Source organism: Pelodiscus sinensis, unplaced genomic scaffold (genome assembly GCF_049634645.1).
Source record: "Pelodiscus sinensis isolate JC-2024 unplaced genomic scaffold, ASM4963464v1 ctg35, whole genome shotgun sequence".
NCBI classification, from domain to species: Eukaryota; Metazoa; Chordata; order Testudines; family Trionychidae; genus Pelodiscus; species Pelodiscus sinensis.
In genome coordinates, this window is record NW_027465908.1 from 6,909,364 (window position 1) to 6,923,094 (window position 13,731).

Below are 13,731 nucleotides of genomic sequence, written 5' to 3' on the forward strand. Positions count from 1 at the left end.
CCTCACCTACCGTTGTGAGGTATTTTACAGGGAGCTGACAGGAAACAGAAGAGGGTAAACCGCTGGCCGACAGAACCGAGGCCTGGGATTGTCCTGTGCCAGGGAGTCTGTGTCAGTGCCCTTGGGGATCCTGAGCAGGGTTGGTACTTGGGGTGGGACCGGGGGCTGTTCTGAAAGGCTGCAGGCGCCGTTAGACCCTTTTGTCCTTCCCTGTCTCACCCCAGCGCTGAGCAACACTCAGTGTCGGTCTGAGCATCCGTCCTGCTCTGGGACGTGTCTCTGTGGCAGGAACCTGCCCAGGCGGCTCTCGCAGTGAGGCCCCTCCCTGGCAGCACCGAGCAGTGAGAGCTGAGTGAAGGGGAGGCAGGACCAGGGGGAGAAGGCTCCGAGGGGCCCAGGCCTGGTGGGTCATTTCCCCAGGTTACTGAGTGGGGGCTGGAGCCAGTTCTGGGTTGTCTCCTTCAACAACCAAACAGAACCAATGGATCTTGTGCCGACCTGCCTGTGCGCTGGGCGCGCCACAGAGCTTCCTGCAGGGCTGCCTGCATGGGAGAGGGGAGGGGCAGTTTGAGTCACCCAGCTCTGCCCCTTCTGAAGGGCTTGTGAAAATGGCAGGTGCTGTCTTGGCAGTGAGGGAGAGGTGGGAAAGGGGCCCTGAGTGAACCTCTTGGGTCACAGCTGCTGTATCAATGAGATAAGACGAACGAGTGGGGAGTTATCATGTGAAAACTGAGGCTGGTTTCCCTGACTGGGAATTGAACCCAGGCCTCAGCAGTGAAAGTGCTGAATCCTAATCACTAGACCATCAGGGACACATAAACAAGGCTCTTTCCTTACCTACACTAGCCTTTCACAGGCCACTTTCTGTCCCCTTTGGTATGTGGGTTCGTTCTCTATTGCCCATAGGGGACAAGAACAGAAACCAAACAGAACATCAGAACAGCCAGACTGGGCCATGCCAGTTGCCCAACTAGCCCAGGATCCTGTCTCACAACAGCAGCCAATTTCATTGCCCAGTGGGAATCCTCAGGACAGACAATTGTCAAGTGATCCCTCCTGTCGCCCATTCCCAGCTTCTAGAATACACCAGCTAGGGACACCTGCCCTGTCCATCCTGGTTAAGTGCCATTCATTGTGGCCACCAGGGCTTCCAAAGTTGAGTAGCTCTGCATTAAGGGTTCTTATTAATGTCAAGAACCTCAAGCAATGTAAAGCCAGAGTGTGATGGAACTGGAAAGGAAAATATTTCCACTAGAAGGAAATTTTGTAAGGGGGCACATGGATTTGAACCAAGGACCACTTGATCTGCAGTCAAACACTCTGCCACTGAGCTACACCCCCACAGAAATTGTCATCTGGAGCCAATGTTGGGAACTGGACAAGGAACAAGAGACAAGAGGCTTTTGTGTAACTCACATCCCAGGTGCCACCCGTGGGCTTGGTCTCCACACTGAGCAGGCGGGTGGCAGGGGTCTGATGCTGTCACAGCTGCAAGGCAAGTCACCCACCTGGCCCCTGAGCTCCATGTGGGCAGCAGCCAGACCGTGTGAGTGGAACAGAGGGTCATGGGGGGCGGGGATTTGTATATTTTAGGAAGGGTCCTGAGTCCTGGCTCCCAGCCATGCACCTTGGCAGAAAGACCAGCGGCCCCTGCACAAAGCGCATTGTGGGAATAAGAGTTGGGGCGGCAGGAAAGGGGCCGGCCCCTCAGCACCAGCGAGTAAGTGTGAGAAGACGGGAGTGAATCCTGCTACCTCTCATGCGCAAAGGCAGCACTTTTCCAATGGAGCTAATTCTGCCCCACCTGAAACCTGCCTCCAGTGCTCCTGCCACTGTCTGGCCCAGGAGGGCTGGTGTCCAGCAGCTCTCTGACCCAACGTGGCTGGCTTTTGGGGAGAGCAAGTAGGAAGTGGGGGCCGGGGGGGGGGGGAGCTACTGGAGCCACTTAGCCCCCTGGCTGGCTCTGCTGGTAAAAAGAAAAATTGAAAATTTCTCCCCTCATTGGAGAATGTGGGTATCAATCCCACTACCTCTCGCATGTTAAGGAAGCGCTCTACCACTTGAGCTAATTCCCCTGCTGCATATACAATGGTCTTCTTGGAAGCTCTTCCCTTCTCCACAGGGACGTCGGCCTTCTAGGTCAGTTAGTCGTGGGAAAGGAGAAGGCTCCGAAAAGGCCTCAAGGGCAACTCTCAAGGAGACTCCCTGCAGCAAAGCCATGGGGGGGGGGGGGGGGGGTCTCTGAGATGGCCCCTGCCCTGCAGCCTGTCCCACCTGGCCACTGTCATGGACTCTCTGTGAGGTCATCACCTCCCAACCTCCTTTAGCCAATAAGCTGAGGGGCTGCAAAAGGCCCTTGTGATGTCACTGCCACACCCACCCCTGCCCTCCAGGGCTAATGTCCTGCCCCAGGCAGCCCCTTTGCCTGGCTGAGCTGCTCCCAAGGGTGAAAGTGACACATTTCTTACAGGGACTGTTCTATTGGGCACCACCCCTTGGGCTGGGCAGGAGGGAGGGGGAGGCTCAAGGCAGGAAGTGGGGGGAGGGGTTGTGATAGGACAGTACCTGTAAGAAATTAAAATGTGGAGTGTGGGAGGCTCAAGGCAGGGATTTGGGGAGTGTGTGAGAGTGGGGGGGGCTCAGGGCAGGGGTGAGGATGTGGGAGGGAAGAGAAGTCAGGGCACAGGATCTGGGATATGGGGGAGGCTTGGGGCTGGGACTGTGTGTGTGTGTCGAGGGGATCCCTCTGCTCTGTGCTCCCTGAGGCCCTTTAACACACATGGACTGACCTGGGCGCAGGCCAATGAGGGGGGTTTCAGTGAAGCTACATGTAAATGGATCCCTCTAGCAATCCCTGCCAGCCACACGCACAGGGGGAGGGACTTTAGCCAAGGAAGCAGAAGCAGCCACTCTGAGGGAGGTTTAGAAGCAAAGATGGGCTGCTGCAAGGATGGATGAGGGGATGTCACAGGGCACGAGCATGACAAGGGGAGCAGAGAGGGCCCTGCTGCACCGAGAGACATGCCAAAGCCTGGGATTGAACCACGGACCTTTAAATGTTTCATCTAAGGCTCCGCACACTGAGCTGCCAACAAACCCGTCTGGCTCATTATTAACTGTCCAGGATGTTTGGCAGCCGTGTCACAGCCTGAGTGTTGCTCAGCACTAGTAGGAGACAGGGAGGGACAAAATGGTCTAAAGGCACCTTTCAGAACAACCCCCAGCCCCAACCCCAAGGACCAGCCCTTCCCTCCATCCTTACTGGGGTCTGCTGGGAATTGCCTGGATGCCAGCCCACCCCAGTGTCAGCCTAAGGATTGACTGGTCTGTAAAAGCTGCATCCTGGAAATTAGGAAGCAGCTAAAGTGACTCTGGTGGGACTTGAACCCACAATCTTTGAATGTCTAGCTGGACTCACATTAACCACTACAGCTTTGAAGTCCAACATGCTTTCCATTGCACCACAGAGCCTGCTGGGCTGGTGAGTTGGATATCTCCGCTCTCTGCTTTGCCACTGGGGGGTCTGTCTCTTTGGGAGAGAAGGTAAGAAGAGGGATGGGGCCACTGAAATTAAAGGATAGAGCTGTAATTGGAGAATGTGGGCATCGATCCCACTGTCTCTCACATGCTAAGCGAGCGCTCTACCACTTGAGCTAATTCCCCTGCTGGCAAAAGGCTTTGCTGCCTCACCCACCTTGTTCCAGAGCCCACAACATCCCTGCGAGTGCTACTTGTGAGACTCACACCTGTGGGCCGGCTAGCTCGGAGGTTTAGGACGTGGTGCTCATATCACACTGACACGTCTTAAGAGCAAGCCCCTTATTTCAAGCTATAACAGGCTCGCTATTCCGACGTCCCTGCATGCGGATTTGTTTTGAAGTGCTGTGTAGCCAGCCCCAAATTACAAAATAAGCTATTTCAAAATACAGGCAGTCCCCGAGTTACGCGGATCCGACTTACGCGGATCCAGCAGACCAGGGAGAGGATGCAAAGTGGCGGGCTGTCAGCTGGCCGCGTGCTCCGCTCTGCTCACCCTCCCCCTCCCCCTGGTCTGCAGACCAGGGGGAGGGGGAGGAGAGCAGAGCAGAGCAAAGCGGCGGAGCACGCGGCCAGCTGACAGCCCAGACGCGCTGTGGCTATCCTGCTGCCCTCGGGCTCCGTGGCTTTGCTCTGCTCTGCTCTCCCTCCCCCTGGTCTGCAGACCAGGCGGAGGGGGAGCAGAGCAGAGCAGAGCAAAGCCGCGGAGTACGTGGCCAGCTGACAGCCCAGATGCGTCTGGGCTGTCAGCTGGCCGCGTGTTCCGCGGCTTTGCTCTGCTCTCCTCTGCTCTGTTCCCCCCCCCCACCTCTCGGTCTGCAGACCGGGGAGACGGGGAGCAAAGCAGAGCAAAGCCACGGAGCCCAAGGGCAGCAGGATAGCCACAGCACGTCTGGGCTGTCCCGCTGCCCCCGTGCTCCGCGGCTTTGCTCCGGACGCCTGTGGTACAGCAGCTGGGGTGCTGCCGGTTGGTCCCGTAGCGCCGCTCTGGGTGCCACTGGACCAACCCAGCAGCACCCCAGCTGCTCTGCCCCAGGTGTCCCCAAGTCAGCAGCTGCTGAAAATGACCAGTGGCTGACTACAGGAAGCCCCTGCCCCGGGCTTCCTGGAATCAGTCGCTGATCAGTTTCAGCAGCAGCTGACTTGGGGATGCCTGGGGTTCTTAAGTTGAATCTGTATGTAAGTCAGAACTGGCGTCCAGATTCAGCCACTGTTGAAACTGATCAGTTTCAGCAGCAGCTGAATCTGGACGCCAGTTCCGACTTACATACAGATTCAACTTAAGAACAAACCTACAGTCCCTATCTTGTACGTAACCCGGGGACTGCCTGTAGGCGCATTGATTATTTTGAAGTATGGGACGCACCCCTAGTGAGTTAGAGCTGAACTCTGCCCCCAGCTCCCTGCTTCACCCACCCACCTACCTACTGACTCCCTCGCTGCCATGGGGCTGTTTGCACTGGCCTCTTCTCTCTGTAGCCAGGCTTCAGCCAGGACTGAGACTCAGGCAGGAGAATGTGACCCGGCTCCCTGCACCTGGGCCCTGCATTTCTCATCCCTTCAGAGACACTTGCCAGTGGAGGAATAAATCACAGTCACGTGAGTGTAGATTATGAAACTTTGTAGTTGTTGTTGCCTTGGAAACTCCCCACAGACCTTCCTCTGGGGTCCCGGGCAGCCTCTCACACTGCACAGCTCACTTCGAGGTGAGGGTGCTGTGTAGATGTGCCTGTCCTGTTGAGGGCCAGCCTGCTGGGGGGAGGCTCTGGCCACTTCGTTTCCTCGTGTCTCTCAGGCTGTGTCTACACTGCAGGGCTACGTCTACACTGCAGGCTTTTTGTGCAAGAGCAACTGCTCTTGTGTAAAATCTTGCAGCGCGTCTACACTGAAAGCACATTTTTGCGCAAGTAAATTTATAGTGCAGCATCAGACAACAGGGCTTCTTGCACAGAAGTTATTGCTCTCCCCACGAGTAATAAGCCCTCTTGTGCAAGAACTCGTCCACAAGGAGGCAGTGTGGACCAGCAACAGGGGTTTCTTGCTCAAGAAAGCCAAATATCGAAAATGCCCGTCAGAGCTTTCCTGAGCAGGAGACCGTCCACACTGCCATGGCTGCTTTTACAGAAAAGCACTTCTCTTGTGCAACAGCACATGGCAGTGTGGACACACTGTTGGGCAAGACCTTTTGCACAAAACAGGGTAGATGTAGCCAGGGGTGTTTGGGTTTGTTACGAGCACTGAGCTTTGTACAGCAGCCCAGGGAACATTGTGAAAAGCGAAAACCTTCCAGCCCTGGGTGTCCTTGGCCAGTCAGCAAGTGGCAGAAAGGTTCCCTGAAGTGCTGACTTCAGGTGATTTGAAGCAAATGGTCACAGCTCCGATGAGGTGGCCGAGTGGTTAAGGCGATGGACTGCTAATCCATTGTGCTCTGCACACATTGGGTTCAAATCCCATTCTTATTGGGTGTTTGCAGCCCATCCTCTTGCCTCTCTCAGAGGTTCAGTGCCAGCCTCTCCTGCAACCCTGCCTGCCCCACAGAGGAAATCTCCACAGAGACACTCCCAGCTCAGACCCTCAATCCCTTCTGCCCTCAAGGGGAAACCTCACAAAGGAGGCTCCAGGCAGCCAGGCCATGGGGGTCCCTGAGATGTCCCACCTGGCTGTTGCCATGGTCCCTCTATGAGGTCACTGCCTCCCAGCCAATGAGCTGAGGTGCTGCAAAAGTTTCTTGTGATGTCACTGCTGCATTGCAGGCTCATGTCCTGCCCCTGGCCAGCCCCTTGGCATGTGTGAGCTGCTCCCCCTCTGCCCCATCACTCAGGGCTGGTTCTGGGGCTCACGCAGGGAACATCAGAGGCTGCTCAGGGGGCCACGTTGCTAGGCCAGGGGCCCTCCTGTGGGGCTGTGAGTGTTGCTGTCCCTGCTGTACAGACAGGGCCATAGAGCCTCAGGAGGCTGCAGCGGTGGGAGACACTTCCCTGGTTTCCGGAGGGAGACGAGATGTCAAGGCCCATGACTTGGAGCCAGCTACAGATACCCATGGAAAGCTGATTTTCAGAGGGGTGTGATCAGCCCTTCCTGTGTATCTGGCTTCTTCACAGGGGCTTAATCAGGAGCTAAAAGTTGAAGAAGGGACAGTTAGAAGGTGAATTTCTGTCTCTAGTTCAATCCCAGGATTTGCCATGTCTCTGGGTGCAGCAGGGCCCTCTCTGCTCCCCTTATCATGCTCGTGCCCTGTGACATCCCCTCATCCATCCTTGCAGCAGCCCATCTTTGCTTCTAAACCTCCCTCAGAGTGGCTGCTTCTGCTTCCTTGGCTAAAGTCCCTCCCCCTGTGCGTGTGGCTGGCAGGGATTGCTAGAGGGATCCATTTACATGTAGCTTCACTGAAACCCCCCTCATTGGCCTGCGCCCAGGTCAGTCCATGTGTGTTAAAGGGCCTCAGGGAGCACAGAGCAGAGGGATCCCCGCAACACACACACACAGTCCCAGCCCCAAGCCTCCCGCATATCCCAGATCCTGTGCCCTGACTTCTTTACCCTCCCACATCCTCTCCCCTGCCCTGAGCCCCCCCGCCCCCCCACTCTCACACACTCCCCAAATCCCTGCCTTGAGTCTCCCACACTCCACATTTTAATTTCTTACAGGTACTGTCCTATCACAACCCCTCCCCCCACTTCCTGCCTTGAGCATCCCCCTGCCCAAGGGGTGGTGCCCAATAGAACAGTCCCTGTAAGAAATGTGTCACCCCTGGGAGCAGCTCAGCCATGCAAAGGGGCTGCCTGGGGCAGGACATTAGCTCTGGAGGGCAGGAGTGGGTGTGGCAGTGACATCACAAGGGCCTTTTGCAGCCCCTCAGCTTATTGGCTAAAGGAGGTTGGGAGGTGATGACCTCACAGAGAGTCCATGACAGTGGCCAGGTGGGACAGGCTGCAGGGCAGGGGCCATCTCAGAATCCCCCCCTCCCCCCATGGCTTTGCTGCAGGGAGTCTCCTTGAGAGTTGCCCTTGAGGCCTTTTCGGAGCCTTCTCCTTTCCCACGACTAACTGACCTAGATGACAGACGTCACCGTGGAGAAGGGAAGAGCCTCCAAGAAGACTTTTGTAAACACAACAGGGGAATTAGCTCAAGTGGTCGAGCACTTGCTTAGCATGCGAGAGGCAGTGGGATTGATGCCCACATTCTCCAACTACAGCTCAGCTCTTATCCCTTATTTTCACTGTCAAGGGCTCAGTGATCCCCCCCCCCCTCTTCCTACCTGCTCTCCCCAAAGAGACAGACGTGGCTCCCCTTTCTTTGCCACCAGCAATTGCCATGCTGCAAAGCAGAGAGTGGAGATATCAGGCTCTGTGGTGCAATGGAAAGCATGTTGGACTTTTAAGCTGCAACAAAATACAGGACTATGTAGCACTTTAAAGACTAACAAGATGGTTTATTAGGTGATGAGCTTTCATGGGCCAGACCCACTTCCTCGGATCAAATAGTGGAAGAAAATTGTCACAACCATATATAGCAAAGGATACAATTAAAAAAACCAAACACATATGAAAAGGACAAATCAAATTTCAGAACAGAACGGGGATGCGGGGGGGAAGGAAAATGTCTGTGAGCTAATGATATTAGAGGTGATAATTGGGGAAGCTATCTTTGTAATGGGTAAGATAACTAGAGTCTTTGTTAGGACCCCGCCGTAAAGTGTCAAATTTTAGCATGAATAACAGTTCAGAGGATTCCCTTGAAAGTGCAGTTTTAAAAGGCTTTTGAAGCAGGATGCAGGTAATTAAGTCATTGAGATAATGTCCTTTCTGAGTTAAAATGGCAAGAAACTGGTTTTTTTCTGTATTTTGTTTCAGCTGCCCTAGACTAACATGGCTACTTTTCTATCACTATTTTAAGCTACAGGGATTCATGTGAGCCCAGCTAGACATTCAAAGTTTGTGGGTTCAAGTCCCACGAGTGTCACTTTAGCTGCTTTCTCATTTCCAGGGCGCAGCTTTTACAGAACAGGCAACCCTTAGGGTGAAACTGGGGTGGGCTTGAGTCCAGACAGTTCCCAGCAGACCCCAGTGAGGATGGAGGGAAGGGCTGGTTCTTGCGGTTGGGGTTGGGAGTTGTTCTGAAAGGCTGCAGGTGCCATTAGATCATTTTGTCCCTCCCTGTCTCCTACCAGTGCTGAGCAACACTCAGGCTGTGTCTGCCCTACACTGCTCTTCTGGGAAAAGCTACGCAAATTTCAAAACCCAATTTGTGCAGCTTTTTCTTCTGCTTTTTTTTTTTGGAAGAGGCTTTTCCGACATTTGGCCTGTTACACTGGGCAAGTCACACAAGGGAGGCAGCAGGCAGAGCCGGCCCAATGCACCAGCCTCCCAGGGCAGGGGAGGCCAAGGCACAAGCAGCTGCCTGGCCTGATTTATCTGGCTTCCCCAGGTTACCCCCTCCCCTGTCACATGAGCGTTGGGCTCATCAACAGGCTGGTCAGCAGCAGCTGCAGTTACCTGGGCACCGCAATAAGAGAAGACCCTGTGTTCCTGCCTGGCTTTGAACCAGGGACCTTTTGCGCGTTAGGCAAACATGATAACTACTACACCAGAGAAACACATTTGAAGAGATGGAATTTGTCTGACTGTTCTGTTCCTAGCTCTTTCTAACACCCTGCTCTGCAGGGGAGGGGGATGCTCCTTGTGAACACTCCACCTCTTGTTCTCAGGGAAATGCCTCATTTCCTCACCAGCCCCTTGAGATTTGTAGCTCAAAGCTGGAGCTGCTGTGGAAGGAGGTGGAAGGAGGTGAAGCTACAGAAGCTGACGGGGGACAATCAGCAGGCGGAGGGTTATTTTTTCTCCCCCCTGGGCTGATGTGGCTAGAACTGAGGAGAAGAAAATCCTCTTCCCTTCTCCTCAGAAGATGGAAATTGCAGTTGGTTTTCTCTTTGGTTCTACTAAAGCTGGACCCGAGGACTAGACCTTTTCTTTCTAAAACCCTGGTGAAAACTGAGAGCCAATTGGTCACAGGCTGAGAATGTGAGTTAAGGAAAGGCTCTGCCCAGCATGGGGCTTGAACCCATGACCCTGAGATTAAGAGTCTCAGGCTCTACTAACTGAGCTAGCCAGGATGCATGGGTAAAGTTTCCTAATATCTCATCTCAGGGTAACAGGAGCCAAGTGTTCTCCACTGCCTGACTCAAGGCTCTTTCTTACCCCTAATGTGGGGTTCTGGTCTGTGGAGAGGTTTGAACTCGAACCCCACTCCCAACACACCCACTTCTTTCCCCACAAGGAACAGACCCATTTCCATCTCTCCAGGGACAGGAGAAGGGCTCTGGCTTGTTCTCTGCAAAATGCTCAGCCTGTTTCATTTTCTGCAGGAACGAGTGGGATCCATGCGCCCTGTTCCCCAGTGAGAGGTATGTGTCCTCTCCCCACTTTCCACAGACACAGAAGGCCAGGGGGCTATGAGCCTCCAGAGGCCCCTTCCTACTTGGCCTCCCACAAAGCTGGAGTGAAAAGCTGCTAGACCCCAGCACTCCTGGGCCAAGCCATGGCAGAGGTAGCAGGATTCACTCCCATCTTCTCCTGCCTGTGCCCTGGTATCCCCCAGGTGTCCATGTTGTTCACTTACCTCTGGGCTTTGGGCACCTGCCCCCATCAAACCTAGTTTAAAGCCTCCTCACTAGGTGAGCCAGTCTGCACCCAAATACTCTTCCCTTCCTCCACAGGTGAACCCCAGCCCTGCTGAGCAGCCCTCCCTGCAACAGCATCCCATGGGCAAGGAAGCCAAAGCCCCCTGCCCACAGAGCTGTAGCTTTGTGTGCCCAGGGGGCCAGACACCACCTGGGCTCAATGGCTGGAGGGAAGTGGGGAACGGCTGCACTTTGGGAGTCAAAAGTGTTGTCTGGAAACATAAAGAGCCATTTTAAAGGTCCTTTGGCAGAGGGCACCATGGCTTAGCTGGCTAAAGCACCTGCCTCATAAACAGGAGATCCTGGGTTCAAGTCCCAGTGGTGCCTTGTTGTAACCTTTGCTCACATTTACTTATGCCCTTCTGGGACACAGAAGAGGCCTCCCCTGGCCACCCATGGAACTGCTGGTTCAGGAAAAGGCTGATTTGAGATGGGTATTGGGAAGAAGGAAACCAGAAGCCTAGAGCCCCTGCAGAAGCTGCTGGCACTGGCAAGGCAGGGCTCTGACTGCAATTGCTGGGCCAGGAGAGCCAGCACCACATGCCCTTGTGATTCCCTCAGGGGGTCAGGTCAGGGCCTAGAGAGCCTGAGGGAGCAACCGCTGCAGCTCCTGCAGCCTTAGAGAGTCTGGGTATGTGGGCATCAGGTGCTTCTCACCTGTTGTTTCCTTCTTCCAAACACCCCTCCCCAATCAGCCTTTTCCTGAACCAGCAGTTCCATGGGTGGCCAGGGGAGGCCTCTTCTGTGTCCCAGAAGGGCATAAGTAAATGTGAGCAAAGGTTACAATAAGTCACTACTGGGAGTTGAACCCAGGATCTCCTGTTTATGAGGCAGGTGCTTTAGCCAGCTAAGCCATGGTGCCCTCTTTGGAAAGGGCTTTGAAACTGTTCTACTTTATGGTCCCAGACACCCCCTTCCCATTCCAAAGTGCAGCCGTTCCCCATTCCCCTCCAGCTCTTGCCATGACTCAAGGCCTGCGCAGCCCAAGACATTTGATCCAAAACAGAACTGGATAATTTAATGCAGGGAAGGTCAATCAATGGCATTTAACCAGGGTGGACAGGGCAGGTGTCCCTAGCTGGTGTATTCTAGAAGCTGGGAATGGGCGACAGGAGGGATCACTTAACAATTGTCTGTCCCGAGGATTCCCACTGGGCAATAAAATTGGCTGCTGTCATGGCTGCTGTCATTTGGCAACTGGCATGGCCCAGTCTGGCTGTTCTGATGTTCTGTTTGGTTTCTGTTCTTGTCCCCTCTGGACAATGGAAAATGGACCCATGTCCTGAAGGGGACAGAAAGTGGCCTGTGAAAGGCTAGTGTAGGTGAGCAAAAAGGCTTCATGTGTCCCTGATGGTCTAGTGCAGGCATGTCCAAAGTCCGGCCCGCGGGCCAAATGCGGCCCGCGGTCGGATTTAATACGGCCCCCCGCTTCTCCCGGCTCCCCGGTGCTTTTTTTAACTGGCGCGCTCAGCGCGCCACCGCCACCGCCGCTGCCACGGTCCCAAACCCTGCCCCTGCACTCCGATTTGGGGCTGAGAGTGCAGGAACAGCCCCCGCTTCCTGCCCCTCTCCAGGCTCCCCGGCGCTCCTCTGACTGACGCCGCTTCCGGCCGCTCTGCCGCCGTCCATGGCGGCCGCTGCGGTCCTAAAGTCCACCATGTAGGGCACGTCCACAGCCCTGCTCCCCCGCTTGGCTACGGGTTCGCCCTGCCCCCGGGCCGCCGTGAGGCCAGCGTGCCCTGCGCTCTCCACCCGCCTCTGACCCTGCAAGCCCTCTACCTTGGGGCTGAGAGTGCAGGGATGGACTCCGCAGCTGCTCAAGCTCAGTATCTGCGATTGGCCCTGCGCACTGTCAGCTTCCTGGCGGGCTCAGGCACGTGGAGCTGCGAACATTAGAGACTTCGCCACAAACGGGCTCAGGCACGTGGAGCTCATCATTAGAGACTTCGCCACAAACAGCCACAAAGGCAAGAGAATTCTTGTTGGGCAGTGTATTAGTGCAGTGTATTACTTGGGCAGTGTATTAAACCTCTGGCACTGCGCTCACATGATCCCTTCCCCTTCTGGTCAATTAAAAAAAATGGCGACTGTAAATAAGAGAAGGAAAGTTGACAGTGAGGGCCGCCGCTTCCAGGACAGGTGGAAAGTGGAATATTTCTTCACTGAAATAGAGAATCACTGTGTTTGTCTGATATGCCAAAAGACTGTGGCTGTTTATAAGGAATTTAATTTTCAAGAGACACTACCAGTCGAGACATAGCACATACGACAAGCTAACAGGGCACGACCGCAGTGAAAAGTTGAAGCAACTTGAAGCTGTTTTAATGTCACAACAGAAATTTTTCATAAGAGCCCGTGAGTCAAATGAAAATGCCACAAGGGCGAGCTATGAGGTGGCAACGTTAATTGCTAAAAATTGCAAATCTTTTGCTGAGGGTGACTTTATCAAAGAATGCGTTATGAAAATGGTTGAGAATATCTGTCCCGAGAAGAAGCAAGAGTTTGCCAACATTTGCCTGGCTCGTAACACTGTAGCACGGAGAATTGAGGAGATTTCATCAGATATTAAGAGACAGTTGACATCCAAAGGAGTGGATTTTGACTTCTTTTCAATAGCCTGTGATGAAAGCACGGACCTATCTGACACAGCTCAGTTGCTGATTTTTATGAGAGGGGTGGACGATGAAATGAATGTGACTGAAGAGCTACTTGACCTCCAGAGCCTTACGGACCAAACAAGAGGAAAAGATATATTTGTTTCTGTTAGTTCCGCCATAGATGACATGAAACTGCCTTGGAACAAAGTTACTGGGATTATTACTGATGGGGCACCTGCCATGGTTGGTGAACGAAGTGGATTATCAACCCTAATCTGTAACAAGGTGATCGAAGAAGGAGGCAAAGCTATTAAACTCCATTGTATCATTCATCAGCAAGTTCTCTGTGCTAAACATCTCAAATATGATCATGTTATGAAACCGGTGCTAAAGACTATTAATTTTATTCGCTCTAAAGCCCTGTGCCACCGCCAGTTTAAACAGTTTCTACTGGACATCCAGGCTGAATACGAAGATGTTTTATATCACAACGATGTAAGATGGCTCAGTCGGGGGTCTGCACTGCAGCGTTTCTACTCTCTCAGAAAGGAAATCGGAGAATTCTTGGAAACAAAGGGACAACCAATGCGAGAACTATCTGATCCTATTTGGCTGGCTGATTTGGGGTTTCTAGTTGACATAACAAAGCATCTGAATGTACTGAACACGAGTCTTCAGGGGAAAGATGCAGCGGTGAACCAGCTTTATTCACACCTCAAAGCCTTTGGGACAAAGCTGCAACTTTTCATAAGGCAGTTGTCACAAACACAGCCCAATATCATACATTTTTCAGCGTTGCAGGAAATAATGAACAGTTTTCCACAGGACAATATCAGTGCGCAAACGAGCAGGTATGCAGCAGACATTGCATCTCTGGCTGGGGAGTTTAAACGGCGCTTTCAGGACTTTGCAGCTATT

General features: G+C 53.7%; 5 non-coding genes across 5 annotated transcripts; 2 read left to right on the top strand and 3 right to left on the bottom strand.

Moving 5' to 3' along the window:
- Positions 1 to 740: 740 nt before the first annotated feature.
- Positions 741 to 812, bottom strand: TRNAE-UUC (transfer RNA glutamic acid (anticodon UUC)). The gene has a single exon. It is a non-coding gene; the product is annotated as a tRNA-Glu (tRNA).
- Positions 813 to 1,269: 457 nt separating this feature from the next.
- On the bottom strand, positions 1,270 to 1,341 carry TRNAC-GCA (transfer RNA cysteine (anticodon GCA)). Its single transcript has one exon. It is a non-coding gene; the product is annotated as a tRNA-Cys (tRNA).
- A 4,575-nt stretch (positions 1,342 to 5,916) lies between these two features.
- TRNAS-GCU (transfer RNA serine (anticodon GCU)) lies at positions 5,917 to 5,999 on the top strand. Its single transcript has one exon. It is a non-coding gene; the product is annotated as a tRNA-Ser (tRNA).
- Positions 6,000 to 9,576: 3,577 nt separating this feature from the next.
- On the bottom strand, positions 9,577 to 9,649 carry TRNAK-CUU (transfer RNA lysine (anticodon CUU)). The gene has a single exon. It is a non-coding gene; the product is annotated as a tRNA-Lys (tRNA).
- An 820-nt stretch (positions 9,650 to 10,469) lies between these two features.
- Positions 10,470 to 10,543, top strand: TRNAM-CAU (transfer RNA methionine (anticodon CAU)). Its single transcript has one exon. It is a non-coding gene; the product is annotated as a tRNA-Met (tRNA).
- The last annotated feature ends 3,188 nt before the right edge of the window (positions 10,544 to 13,731 follow it).